Raw genomic sequence first — 14,150 nt, forward strand, 5'->3', positions numbered from 1 at the left:
GATTATAAGGGCCCTGAAGGAGAGGATGTTGTTCGGCAAGTTCAATGTCCAATCCCTAGCACCCATTGCAGCCCCTGACTCACAGAAGATTAAGTGTGTGTGTGTGGTTATTGAATGATGAAATGCCTCCTGGTTCCATGAGCGGAACTGGGACTTCCAGAGAGGAAACCCAGTTTGGGGGAAAGGTCGTGGATGTAAAGAGTTAGTGGGCCACCCAGGTGCGATATCCAATGCACAATTCAACAGCATCCTCCCCTTTCTTGTGGCATTTCGTAGTTAAGCCAAGGCCCTGATTCCGTACTGCTTTATGCTGAAATTATTTCTAGATTGAAAGTGCTTTCATATACATGGCTTTTTAAAACCTCTCTACAGCCTTGGGAGGGAGTAGAATTATTATTCCCATTTTACAGATGAAAACCTCAAGCTCAGAGATTCTTGTCCAAGGCACATACAGCTGGAAGGGTCAAGTCCAGATTTGAACTTGGGTATTCAGATTGCCAGATCTTTGTATTTTATTATTGTTCTGAAATCAGAACCCACTTCGCCATCCCCACCAGTGAATAATAAGTATTATAGATCATGTTGCAAAACACTTTCATTTTGATGATGAACAAAGTGAACTTAGCCTGATGGCCAGAGGAATCCAGTGCCCATGTATGTGCATATATATATATATATATATACACACAAATATATATATATATACTTTTTTCTCCTTAAGACCTTAAAACCTTGAGAGAGGTAGAAGAAGTAGGAAGAAATAAAAGAGAGAAAAGTAAAAGAAAGTCCTCAGAAGAAAGAAATGCACAAGAACTAAGGTAAGATTACAATCTAAAAGGAAGCCAAAGAATGTTTTTTAGACTCTTCTTGTTTTTTTTTTTAAGCTTTTTAATCTTTTTTTTTAAATGAAAGCTTCTTTTTATTTATTTATTTATTTATTTATGTCTGTGCTGGGTCTTCGTTTCTGTGCGAGGGTTTTCTCTAGTTGCGGCGAGTGGGGGCCACTCTTCATCGCGGTGCGCGGGCCTCTCACTGTCGCGACCTCTCTTGTTGCGGAGCACAAGCTCCAGACGCGCAGGCTCAGTAGTTGTGGCTCACGGGCCTAGTTGCTCCGCGGCATGTGGGATCTTCCCAGACCAGGGCTCGAACCCGTGTCGCCTGCATTGGCAGGCAGATTCTCAACCACTACACCACCAGGGAAGCCCATATCTTTTTTTTTTTTTTTAATTTATTTATTTATTTTTGGCTATGTTGGGTCTTCGTTGCTGTGCATGGGTTTTCTCTAGTTGCAGTGAACGGGGGCTACTCTTCGTTGCGGTGCGCGGGCTTCTCATTGCTGTGGCTTCTCTTGTTGTGGGCTCTAGGTGTACAGGCTTCAGTAGTTGTGGCTCATGGGCTTGGTTGTTCCATGGCATGTGGGATTTTCCCGGACCAGGGCTCGAACCCGTGTCCCCTGCATTGGCAGGCAGATTCTCAACCACTGCGCCACCAGGGAAGCCCACTCTTCTTGTTTTTTGGCTAGGTAACAAACAAAAAGAAGTGGGTAACAAGATAAATTAGGCATACAAAACTAAAGCAAGAGGGCTGATAATTGATGAGAAAAGAGCCCTCGGGGGATAAGACAGAGGGAGAGAGAGGCAGACCAGAAGGGGATGCTCTGCAAGAAGCCTGGGTCCATCATCATCAACCTCGTGAAGTTCACTGCAGGCTGGCACGTGCTGGGTGTTTAGTAGGGACAGAAAAGAGGAAGGTGTTGGTCCCTTGATGTCAGTTACTGATGGTGGGGATGAAGAAGAGTAAGGAGAGCTAATATATGGAGTGTGGAGGTGAGGGACAGCTCTTGGGTAGGTAGGGATCTAGGCACTGTGGCCTTCAAATCTCAGCCTTGATGCCGATTAGCTGTGTGATCTCAGCCAGGTTACTTAGCCTCTCTGTTGAGGCTTGAATTTATGTTGAGCAGCGTCAGCCTGCTCAACATAAGTTCAAGGATAACACTGTGTGCTTCATAGGGTTGTTGTAGGATTACGTGAGATAACGTGTCAAATGCCTTGCTTTTGGCACCTGGCACTCACTGAATAGCCACTGTTTTCCCCAGTGATCAAAGCAGGCAGTGGTGGCTGTGGCCACTCTCTGACCCACATCCAAGTGTGAGTAAGAGCCGTGACCTTCTGTTGCTTTGGACACTGTCAGGTCCTCAGAGGACAGGAAACAGAGTTGGCGAGCTGCCCCCTCCTTCTACCTTGATTGATGGTGAGATTGGGGTGGGTTTCAGCTGGGGTCAGCTGTGTGGGTAGCAACTGGGTCCATTTTTATTTGCAGGTTATGGTGTGCCGTTACTTAGCACATTTGCTTTTTCAAAATGCCTTAATGGAATGCTATAGTAAAAAGAGAAAAATCTTTCATTTGTATGTGTGTGTCATCCAAATGATATTTTTAAAGATTTATTTTTGTGTGTTCACGATGTTCTTGAATAATCTTTCCATAAGTACGGTCAAAGATAAAACACGTGGTACACAAAATCTGGTCGTGCATATTTTAGAGTATGACTGTCTTTTGACCAGCCCTGGGCTCCATTTCCCGAGTTCTGCACTGTGTTTCCTTAGGAGGGCTTGCGTGAGCTGGTTTGCTGACTGGGAGACTTTTGAATGCAGACCAAGCTAATGGTGGTGCCCTCTGCCAGTGTCACCCTTTCCCCTTTTCCACCCACAGCTTGGCTCTCTGTCTGGACTCGTGGAGGCCAGACTCTTTGTGTCTCAGTCATTTATTCAACAAATATCCGATGAACACCTTTGCTGTGCTGGGTGCTGGGCTGGGCTTTGTGGGATATAGTGGAAAATAAGATGGGCAAGGTAGCTGGTCTCATGTTGCACATAAAGTAATGAGAAAATAGAGTGTCTAAGGGCCTATGTCAATGAGGGTGGTCTGAGAAGGCTTCTCTGAATAAGGATTATTTCTATAAAAATCTGAATGACATGCAAAAGCCCACCGTATGAAGACAGAGGGAGGCTACTCCCAGCCAGAAGCAGAGTAAGAACCAAGGCCCTGAGGTTGGAACTAAGGTTGACTTGTTTGAAGAACTGAAAGGTGGTTAGTGTGGCCGAGGTCTAGTGAGTGATGGGGAAAGTGGCAGTAGATGAGAAATTTAAGGCCAACGGCCAGGACAAAGGCCTGCTGTAAACAAAATACCATAGACTGGGCGGCTTAAACAACAGATATTTATTCTCTTACAGATCTGGAGGCTGGGAAGTCTGAGATCAGGGTGCCAGCCTGGCTGGGTTCTGCTGAGGGCTCTCTTCCTGGCTTGTAGATGGCCATCTTCTTGCTGTGTTTTCACATGGTGGGGAGAGAGAAAGAAAGAGGGTAAGCTCTATGGTCTTTTCTTATAAGGGCGTTAATCCCATCATGGGATGCTTCACCCTCATGACCTCATCTATCCTAATTATCTCCCAAAGGTCTCACCTCCAAATAACCTTTCCACCAGGGGTTAGGGTTTCCACATATGAATTTTGGGAGATACAAACATTCCGTCCGTATCAATGAATTTCACTGTTAAGCATTATGGAACCCTTGAGTCCTGTGCAGTTATCTTAGAGAGGGAGGGAGAGGAGGGCATTGTGGCAGCAAAAACACTTGGCCAAAGGCTGAGGGAGAGCATGGCTTGTTAGGGCTTATCTCTTTTTGCCTTACATCTCTGCTTCTCTCTGCGGATCCACTTTCTCTGCATTTCTGGGCCACGTGGCCAAAGATGGCCTCACCTAACTGTAGAGTTTTGCATCTCTGCCATCCAGAGATCAGCCCAGAGTGAGCTGGAATCTCTCTGTTGTAATTCCAAATTCCAAAAAGTTCCTGATTCCAGGGGGAGAATCTGATTGGCTCAGATCTCTGCTCTGATGCTTCGTGGTCAAGGGGGTAGGGCCGTGGGATGTGATCTCATGGACGGGTACCCACCCTGGGACTCTGTGGATATGGCTGGGGGAGCAGTTCCCTAAGATGAGCCTCACTGTCATCAGGGCACCAAGAGGTACCCAAAGGTGTCAACTCTCAAGAGTTGGAGGGAAACGCAGCAGTTGTGAGTCTGCCTCTGTTCCCACTCAGCTACACCCAGCTCTCTGGGTTCCTAGGTCAGCTTCAGACTGGGAAGGGAGATGGTCCTCCCCAGGCACCACAGAGAAGGCAGCATCAGGAGTTTGAGAGCCAAGAGAACCACACAGGAAAGCAGGGAGTAGGCGGAGCCTGGCTAGAGGGTGCCGAGGTCCTCGGTGCCACCACAGAAGAGCCTTGCTGTGTGGACTCCGGAGGTGGTTGTCAGGATTATAGAGCCGCCCAGGACGAGACTTGCTGGTGGACACTTGCTGGTCTGCCCTTTCCTCACACCTTTAAAAGTGAGGTCCTCTGGTGAAGACTTTCACTGCCACAAGGTCACCAGGGTCTGGAGCGACTCTTGGGATCCAGGTGATGAGGTTGGAGCGGAAGGAACATTCCAGGCTCCTCAGAACTGATTGAGATCTCCATGACCCATCCTGAGCCTCACCTTGGAGTCACCCCAGTGAATCCTGGGCTCCCTTTTCTTGTTCCCCTCCACTGCTCAAGTCTGCTTCCCTCTCTTACACGCTTCTGTTCCATTCTCTAGACGTTTCCTCGAGTGTAGACCTGTTCTTTCCGACGAGTTAACTGAAAGCTACCTGAAGTCAGGGGTGGCTGTGGGAGGTTCCCTTTTCTGTGTGACTCGTACGGTCCTGGACACAGCAAAGGCTCTTGGCAAATATTTGTCCACTGAATTGAAAATGGTTTGTGAGGGGACTTCCCTGGTGGTCCAGTGGTTAAGAATCCGCCTTCCAATGCAGGGGACGCGGGTTCCATCCCTGGTCGGGGAACTAAGATCCCACATGCCGTGGGGCAACTAAGCCCACACGCCACAACTACTGAGCCCGCGTGCCACAACTACTGAGCCTGTGCACCACAACTACTGAGTCCACGCACCACAACTACTGAGCCCACGTGCCGCAACGAAGACTCGACGCAGCCAAAAATAAATAATAAATAAATAAATATTAAAAGAAAAAAAAAAGGAAAGAAAATGGTTTGTGAGTCTGACCTATTCTCAATTAACCAAGGACCAAAGTGGGTCTATGGGATGGGTCCATATCTATGCAGTAGATGTCAGAATCACCAATCATCAGTCATTTACTTATCGCCTTTGCGGCTTTTGCCATATTTGCATTCTACCCATGCAATTACTAATTACTTTCTGCTTTTCTTTAAAGTGGCGCACATTTTTCACTTAGAAAATTTATTTTAACAGGAAACTTTCTTCCATGACCGTGCATGAAAACGGGTATTTACCTTCCTGTAAACAGAAGGTGATTGTAAAAATAGATACACATCTCTTAAATAGAAAGCACGTGTCCATTGCCCTGTGAATCATCTTGAGAGGTCCAGTAACACACACATCACACTCTGGGGAATTCTGATTTATATGATGGGTGAGGATGCGTCCAGAAAAATGCCAGCTGGCCCTGGACACACTTCTGGATCTTGGACAACCTGCCATTCTGTGATGTGTGGGCATGGCAGCCAGGGGCTGCCACTTGCTCTGGGCCTCACTGAAGAGGCAGCTTGGGTTACCAGCAAGAGGGCTCAAGGAAGGCTCTGGTGCCTTTCTCTCATCTTTGGGGACTCCCTGCTGCTTCCCTCCTGCCCTGGTCCAGGCTCCTTCCTCCTGCCGCAATAGAACTCACTCTTCTCCTTTCCCTGTCAGCTGCTAGCCCTGAGAACAGCTATGGTGGAGGAGGTGAAGGAGGTGGAGGAGGAGGAAGAGAGGGGAAGGGGGAGGAGGAGAGGGAGGAGATGGAGGAGGGAGAGGAGAAGGAAGAGGGGGATGAGGAGGAAGAGGGGGAGGAGATGGAGGAGGAGAGGAGGGGGAGGGGAAGAAGAGAGGGAGGAGATGGAGGAGGGAGAGGAGGGGAGGGGAGGGGTAGGAGAGGAAGAGAGGGAGGAGACGGAAGAGGGAGAGGAGAAGGAAGATGGGGATGAGGAGGAAGATGGGGATGAGGAGGAGGAGATGGAGGAGGAGAGGAGGGGGAGGGGGAGGGGAAGAAGAGGAGGAGGAGATGGAGGAGGAGAGGAGGGGGAGGGGGAGGGGAAGAAGAGGGGGAGGAGATGGAGGAGGGAGAGAAGAAGGAAGAGGGGGATGAGGAGGAAGAGGGGGAGGAGGAGGAGGGGTAGGCCTCATGGCATGGGAAGGGGAACTGGGCCTGTAGAACAAAGGCTGGGCAGTTGGCTTGGAGGCAGAGAGAGCAGGATGAGGGGCTGGAAAATGGAGGGGAGGGGGCTGAGAGGTGCAGAGCGTTGACCATAATACTTTGCCCCAGGAAAGCGGTTTTGGCTGAGAACAAGAAGACAGCACAGTGCATATTTGTCTCTTGAGCCTTGAGCTGCTGGCTGCGTGGACAAGCACAAAAGCAACATTTTGGTTCTTATCTTGCAATGGGTAACCCTTCTGCAGGATGAAAGATTTTACAGTAAAAGGCAAGGTACAAATGTAAAAACAATAGGGTTATTTTTAGGGTGAAGATTCTCTCCCTCATTCTCTCTGTCTTGGATGTTTGGACTTGGCTTAATTACCAGTTTGGATTTCAGCAGGTTAAGAGGTCAAATGACACAGCAGATCATCAATAAACCTCCAGATTACAAATCTGCTGTGTTCTGGCTCACTGTAGACACAGAGGCTCCTAGAGCGGGCGGGGACCTTGGTGTGAAGCATCTCTTCAGAGCCCCTTGGCTGAGCTACTTCCAGCATACCCGGCAACTCCAGAATCTGACCATGAGTCTGGTGAGGGACTTTCCTGGCGGGTGACCTCCTAGCTTTTCAGGGCCCATCCAGCATTGTCCAGGCTGCTGATGCCTGAAGCTGCAGCCCCTGCCTTCTGGACCCCAGACCTCCGGCTCCTGTGCAAATATCATTGTAGTTTAGGACAAGTCTTTGCAAGGATGTTGGGAACCAGTTGCCTGGCTGAGGACTGGAGGGGCCCTTGCAAGCTCCTGGCGAGTATTCTTCTCGTGCCTCCAGATCAGGTTACTCAGAGGGTGACCCAGGCTGGTGTGCTTCTGGATGGGTAAACCAGCCACCATATGTATATGCTTGTGTTTGAGTTCTGAATTTATCTTTTTGCTTTATTTCAGACAAGTCATTTAACCTCTCACATCTAAGTTGACTGTCTAGTTTGAATGCCAGTTCCGCCACTTGCTAGCTGTGTGACCTTGGGCAAGTTCTTAACCTCTCTATTCCTCTATTTCTCTGTAAAATGGTGATAATTATTGTACCACATCTCTTAGGGTTGTGATGATTAAGAGGCTTGACATACATTAATTAGTATATAGAGGTCCTAGAGTTGTGTCCGGTGGGCATTAAGCACCACGCAGAAGTGTGAGCTGCTGACATCATCTGGGGCTCCCGCCTCCACTACCCCCTTTTTTAAAGTAGTCTTTTATTTTTTCAAGGTACAGGTGTACCTCTTTTTCCACCACCCCTTTTGTACTAGGCAGGTGTCTGAAGCAGTGTTGGTTGGCGCCCACCTCCTGATACTGCTGCCACACTAACCTTCCATCCTTGAGCCTGGGTATCCTGTATCCCACTGTGTGTGTATCATCCAATTTGCGTCTGTTCCCCCACCCTCCTTAATTCTGTCAAGTAACAAGGCTCTGTTCCCCCCTCTCTTCCTGCCCTCCCCCCATGATCACCTGCCTCACCTTTCTCCCAGTTTACTGCTGTCTTCATCCCTGTTCCTGCTCCTCCGCATTCAGTAGCCCTGCCCCACCTCCATCCTACTAGGTGTCCAGGTGTTAAGTAGGCTTCCACTGAAGTCTAGTGCAGATCCACCCATCGTCTCCTGGGGGTCCTCTGCTTGCCCCCTCAGGGCTCCAGAAGGGCTGCCTCCAGGGAGAAATTCTCCTCTCTGCCTCAGACCCCTCCTCGACCACATGGCCCCTGCCCTTGGCCATAAACTCTTCTCTCAGGTTCCCTTGCACGTGGGAGAAGCCCTGAGGGCAGCCCGTGTTGCTTCCCAGGGTCACTCCTAGCCGCTCGGCCACTGTGTTGCTTCTTCCATTTTGAAGGCCTTTCCTTACACCCTGGTCCTCACTGCGGCTCTCCACTCCCTCTGTGGCCTGGCTGGCATCTGTTGATGGCCTGTCTGACATTCTGGTTCTGTCCCCTTGGTTTCTGGGCTCTTTGGAGCCACCCTCCAAGGCTCAACTCTCCGACCTGTTCTCCTTTAGGTCTCTCCCTTGGAGACGTCATCAGTTACCACGGCATCAGCACCGCTGGTTTCTCTCTATAGTGACCTTGACTTCTGCTCTGCGTGTGGCTGTGTGTCCCTGCTGGTCTCAGTGCGCATACCCTCGAGACATCGAGACCCAAGCTCCTCAGCCTGCCCTCCAAGCTGGCTGCTCCTCTTGATTCCCTCTGCTAACCATGGGGACAGGGAAGTCCTTTCCGGCTCAGACCCCCAGCACTGTGTCCGCCCCTCCCATCCCTCTGGGCAGCCTGCCTCTTGCAGCTGTTCTTCCTTCCCCTCAGCTCCTCTCCCCTCACCAGCCTGGGATCTGGTCCTTCCCTTGGGTGGACTCGTGCAGATTTCTCAGTGGTCTGTTCTTCCTGGTCTATCCTCAGGCTCCCTCCAGATTGCAGTGCTGCCTGTATCATGGGAAACCTTTAACAACTCCAGGGGCCGGGACACGGGCCCCAAACCTCTCAGCACAGAGTTCAGAGTCCCCGAGCTGAATCCTAAGCAGCAGTTCCCTTCTTGCTCCCTCTCCGGAGGCATCCTGAGAGGTTAGTTTTATGTGTCAGCTTGGCTCAGTCCGAGTCCCAGCTGGTTAATCAAACACAAAGCTAAGTGTTGCTGTGAAGGTATTTTGTGAATGTGGTTAGCATCTACAGTCCTTTTACCTTAAGTAAAGAAGATTGCCCTAGATGATGTGGATGGGCCCCATCCAGTCAACTGAGGCGTCCCCGAGAAGGAATTCTGCCTGCACACTGCGGTATCAACTCCTCCTGCATTTTCAGGCTACGGTCTGTCCTAAAAATTCAGACTTGTCAGCCCCCATGATCACGTGAGCCGGTTCCTTACAAGAAATCATTCTGTGTGTGTGTGTGTGTGTGTGTGTGTATGTGTGTAAATATACATATACACACATATATACATATACATGCCTATAGATATGTATGTATGTATTCCTGTATGTTAGGGTTTGTTTCTTTGCAAACCCTAACTGGTATACCCCCTCTGGCTTGGCCCAGACCTCACTTTCTGGAACCCTTCTCTGAGTAGCCAGCCTCCAGAAGCTGTGCCTTTCAACCTATTCCGAGTGCCCTGACTGTCTGGATCCCTCCTTGACTTTGCTCACATAGTGCCTGGTGGGGTTACATAGCTTTAAGGTTGTACACTCACTATTAGATTCTCTTTTTTTTTTAAATTTTTCTTTTTTTGGCCACATCGTGTGGCTTGCAGGATCTCAGTTCCCCGACCAGGGATTGAACCCGGGCCACGGCAATGAAAGCCCAGAATCCCAACCACTAGGCCACCAGGGAACACCCCACAATTCGATTCTTGAGGAGAGGTATTCCTTTTGTGCTTCTTGTTGTTTTTAATTGAAGTATCGTTGATTTACAATGTTGTGTTAGTTTTAGGTGTACAGCAAAGTGAATTAGTTTTACATACATATGTATCTATTTTTTTTCAGATTCCTTTCCCTTATAGGTTATTACAAAATATTGAGTATAGTTCCCTGTGCTATTACAGTAGGTCCTTGTTGGTTATCTATTTTATATATATAGTAGTGTGTATTTGTTAATTCCAAGCTCCTAGTTTATCCCTCCCTGTTCCCTTTCCCCTTTGGTAACCATGTTTGTTTTCTATGTCTGTGGGTCTATTTCTGTTTTGTATATAAGTTCATTTGCATCTTTTTTTTTTTTTTTTTTTTTTAGATTCCACATATAAGCGATATCATATGATATTTATCTTTCTCTGTCTGGCTTACTTCACTTAGTATGATCATCTCTAGGTCCATTTTGTGCTTCTTTGACTCTTCCTCAGCTCCCAGAAGAACTGGGCATGTAGTAGGTGGTCACCAAGTATTTGCTGGATGAATGAATGTGGAGGGATTGGTGGTAAGTTGGGGATGGTGGTGACTCTAAGCTGATTACACTTTCCTGGATTTTCGGTGGGGAGAATCAAGGGTATCTAACCCAAGGTCATTCTTCAAAGAGTTGGTTTATTCTTTATGTGTTTGAGGCCTGAGGCTCTAAAATATACCCAGACTGCATTTCTTTCCCTTGTTCATTCTCTCCCTGCCCAGCAATGGTTTCCAGATCATAAGATAGAAGTTCAGACATAGCAGAGGCGATTAAGACTTGAAACTCCTGTGCTTCCAGACAGTCATTTGGTTGGTGGATACACCTTGATTTTTGTAGCGCTTAGAACTGCATCTTGCTCATGGTTGAATATCATTCTTGGATTTGCCTCCTAAGTGGCCATTCCTTGGGTATCTCCAGGGAGTTCCAAGTGGAAAACCACAGAAGTGCCCATATACATTCGGACAGCGGAGTAGACTGCAGAACCAGGGCATCCTCAGGACCTGGAGCCCAGCCTCTACCATGCAGGCTGACTCCTTCTGGGTCTCTGGTGATGTGTCATTCATTCAAGGAGTCCCTGCCTTGAGCTAGGGAGCTTTTCAGTTTTAACAAAAGCCAAGACCTTCCTGGAATTTTCTTTTAAAGACCTAGTACGCAACCCTGCTTTACCTCTGCTGGGACGTTTTGAAACCCTCATGCTTTCTCTTTTAACCAAAAACACCACTCCTGTTGGTAGGCCAGGCAGGGTTAATGAGCCCAAGGCAAATGACTTGGCAAATGACTTTTGAAATGGCCCAAATGCCTTTAATTTTGTCGTTTTATGGAAAGGTCAAATAATTGGGAAAAAAAGCCTTCGATGAGGAGTTATATTTAGGGTTTACAAAAAAGCACACTTTGTTGATAAAATATGAACTGTTTGAAAGATTTATAAGAGTCTAAAATCCTGCATAGCCCTTGAGAATTTGAAGCAGCAGGAAACCACTGTGATATTTTTAAAACAAGTATTTATAAAAGTAATTGGGTACTCTTGATGTGGAATAAGGAGGAAAAAAAAAAACTGGTAAGGAAGCTATATTGGACTTGACATAAAAGCGAGGTATGTAATTTGGGAGCAGAATGAAGGGCGAGGTACGCGCACATACAGTACCTGCGGGCCTCTCTTGCTCTGAAGAGCTGGTGGCAGGGACAGAACGGTGCTGGGAGGGAGGAGGGCCCTTTGGGGCCTGCGGGCAGTGCCCAGGTATTGGAGCTAATTTCTGAAACCCCAGTTTAAAACTCCGAGGCCCTCTAAAACTGATTACATGCAAACGGGACAGAAAACACATGTTTCTGAGAACATTTTGGTTAAAATTAAAAATGTGGCAGAGACCGTGCCAATAATTTACTTGAGAATATCCCAACCAGATGCTGCTAGCCCGTAATTCCGAATAATTTGCCAAAATTATGTATTTACTTTAATCCTAGAGATGAAGTTAAAATATGCATGGTTTTTGTTATTTGTGATGCAAAAAAAAAATCCCATGTGATTTCTGCTAATACCGGATGGAAGACAAAGAAATGGGCAGGACGTCTATGAACTACTACTCGAACCCGTAGTGGAGCAAAAATGCTGTCAGATCCTCAAAAAGTGCAAGACCCTAGGAAGTTAGGCAAACATTTTTGGGTAGGACGTTAATTCATGAAATGACAACCTTGCATTAAGAAAGACAGTGTTTCTACTGGTAATCGAGTTCTAATTCCTGAGTGGCTCCCACTCATGGACATATCGTATTATGTGATGCCAAACATTTGGATGAAAATGGAAAAAAAAACTTCTGTCAGCTGTCTGGATTTCTGTTCTCTATAAAGCCAAATAACCAAATAGTGGGGCTAGCTGGTCGGCAGACATATTTTTTGGTTCTTATTTAGATATTTAGCATCTAACTGGACAGAGGCAATTTAGCATAGTGGGTAAGCATGCAGGCTCTGAAACCAGATTACCTAGGTTCAAATCCTGGCTTTGTCACCTATGAGCTGTGGGGTAGTTACTTAAGTTCTCTGTGTTTAGTGTTCTCATCTGTAAAATGGGTGTAATAACAGTATCTACCTTGTAGAGTTGTTCAGAAGGTTAAATAAGTTAATACTTGGTATAGTACTTAATATAATACCTGAACACAGAAAAGCCCTCAATAAATATTATTCATCTTCATTCTTTATAGTATTTGAGACCTAGGGGAGGGAGTCCTTGCATTTATGCCCTTTGTGCCTTTGACAAACGAAAAGTGTTACTTGGAGGGGGAGAGATTTTTAAAAAATTGTAAAATATACATTTACCATTTTCACCATTTTTTAAGTGTACAGTTCAGTGGCATTAGTATATTCACATTGTTGTACAATCATCATCGTTACCCATCTACAGAAGAGGATTTTTTATTATAAAAATACCATCTGGAATCCATGGCCACCTGTCCACACCTCAGCTTGGCCCTTGTCCTCTGTCTCCCGAACTATTACAGTGACCTGGTAGCAGGCTTCCTGCTCCCTCTAATTCGTATGTAGCTCTAGACTCGTCCTTCTAAGATGCAAATCTGATCTCTGTTAGTCCTTTAGGGTCTTTCCACAGCCTCCCACCCCCTATACCATTCCTACAGGATAAAGCCTGGCCTCACTAGCATGGCATTTAATTAATTAATTAATTAATTTTGGCCATGCTGCGCGACATGCGGGATCTTAGTTGCCCCACCAGGGATCGAACCCGTGCCCCCTGCAGTGGAAGCACAGAGTCTTAACCACTGGACCACAAGGGAAGTCCCGAGGCATTTAAAACTTCATGCCTGAGAGCCCGGTACTTGGTACACAGGCTCCAAGAAATGTTTGGAGGTTTCTGAACACGTGCTAGCTATTCAGATTGGGAGAGGGATAGAGGGATCCAGGAATCATGCCCATTTTATGGATGAAAGGTGGTGTGGGTTTCAGCCTGGGATGGAGCCCCAGTTATGACTGGGTGTTGTTCGGCGTCTGTCTTATTGCACACAATTTGAAGGGCACCAGGAACCAGGCAGCATTCTCTGCTCCAGTCTCCTGTTTGGGGTTGGTCCATGCATGTAAAATGGTACCGCCAGTGAGTTGGGTCTAAGGAAATCTGAGTTCCAATTCTGCCTCTGCCCCTCATTTGTGGGGGGACCCGATCATTCTTCCCTCGTCTCTAAAGTGAGGTTGGGCCTCGTTGGTCTCTGCGGGAGTGGATGAGGCCTGGGAGGGTGCAGGGTGCTGGCTTCTCTCCAAAGGGTGGGGAGGCACGGTCAGAGGGAGAAGGAGGGGCCTCCTTATTTTTCACTTTGCCTAGTGAGTTGCCTGGCTCTTGGCACCTGCTCGCATTCAGAAAATGTGCAGCCCAAGGTCTGGTCCAGAGCAGACCCCAGTTAGGTGTCTGCGGATTGAAGGAATGATTTCGGCTGTCAGTGACACTTTTGATGGTCCTTCACTTGTGAACCGTACTCTCTTTCCTTCGGGTCTAATAATCAGCACCCACCCGCCATCGTCTCCCCTCTGCGTTAGCTAGCATGCCTTACATTAGCTATCCACTGGCCTGTTCTTATTCCACAGTTCACCTTGGGGAATTGACACGTTTCTTCTGGATGCTTCAAAAAATAACCTAAGTGCTCACTAGGCTCCATTCCTGCAATTTGCTGTTTCTTACCCTTGCCCCATTGCTTTGGAAATGATCCCAGAGCTCTCTTACAGATGGGACAAGGATCTCCCTGGAGGAGTGCAACTTCTATACAGCTCCTCCTACACCCCCAAATCTGCGGAGAGGCTGCTCTTTAGGGCACCTCTCCTTTTGACCTGTTTTCTGAGTGATTCTCATTCTCACATGAAGGTGGAGTCTCGTGCAAGCTGCCCCCAGGGAAGGCTCTGCTTATTGTCTTGAGTCGAGGAAAGGTTGCAAAGCTGCTTTTTTTTTAGTATCTGCAGTGTGATCTGAGGGTATGGACGATGTTAGGATTAGGCAAGGAAGATCCCTGCCTGCTAAGAT

This window comes from Eubalaena glacialis, chromosome 4 (assembly GCF_028564815.1).
Source record: "Eubalaena glacialis isolate mEubGla1 chromosome 4, mEubGla1.1.hap2.+ XY, whole genome shotgun sequence".
In the NCBI taxonomy this organism is placed as follows: domain Eukaryota; kingdom Metazoa; phylum Chordata; class Mammalia; order Artiodactyla; family Balaenidae; genus Eubalaena; species Eubalaena glacialis.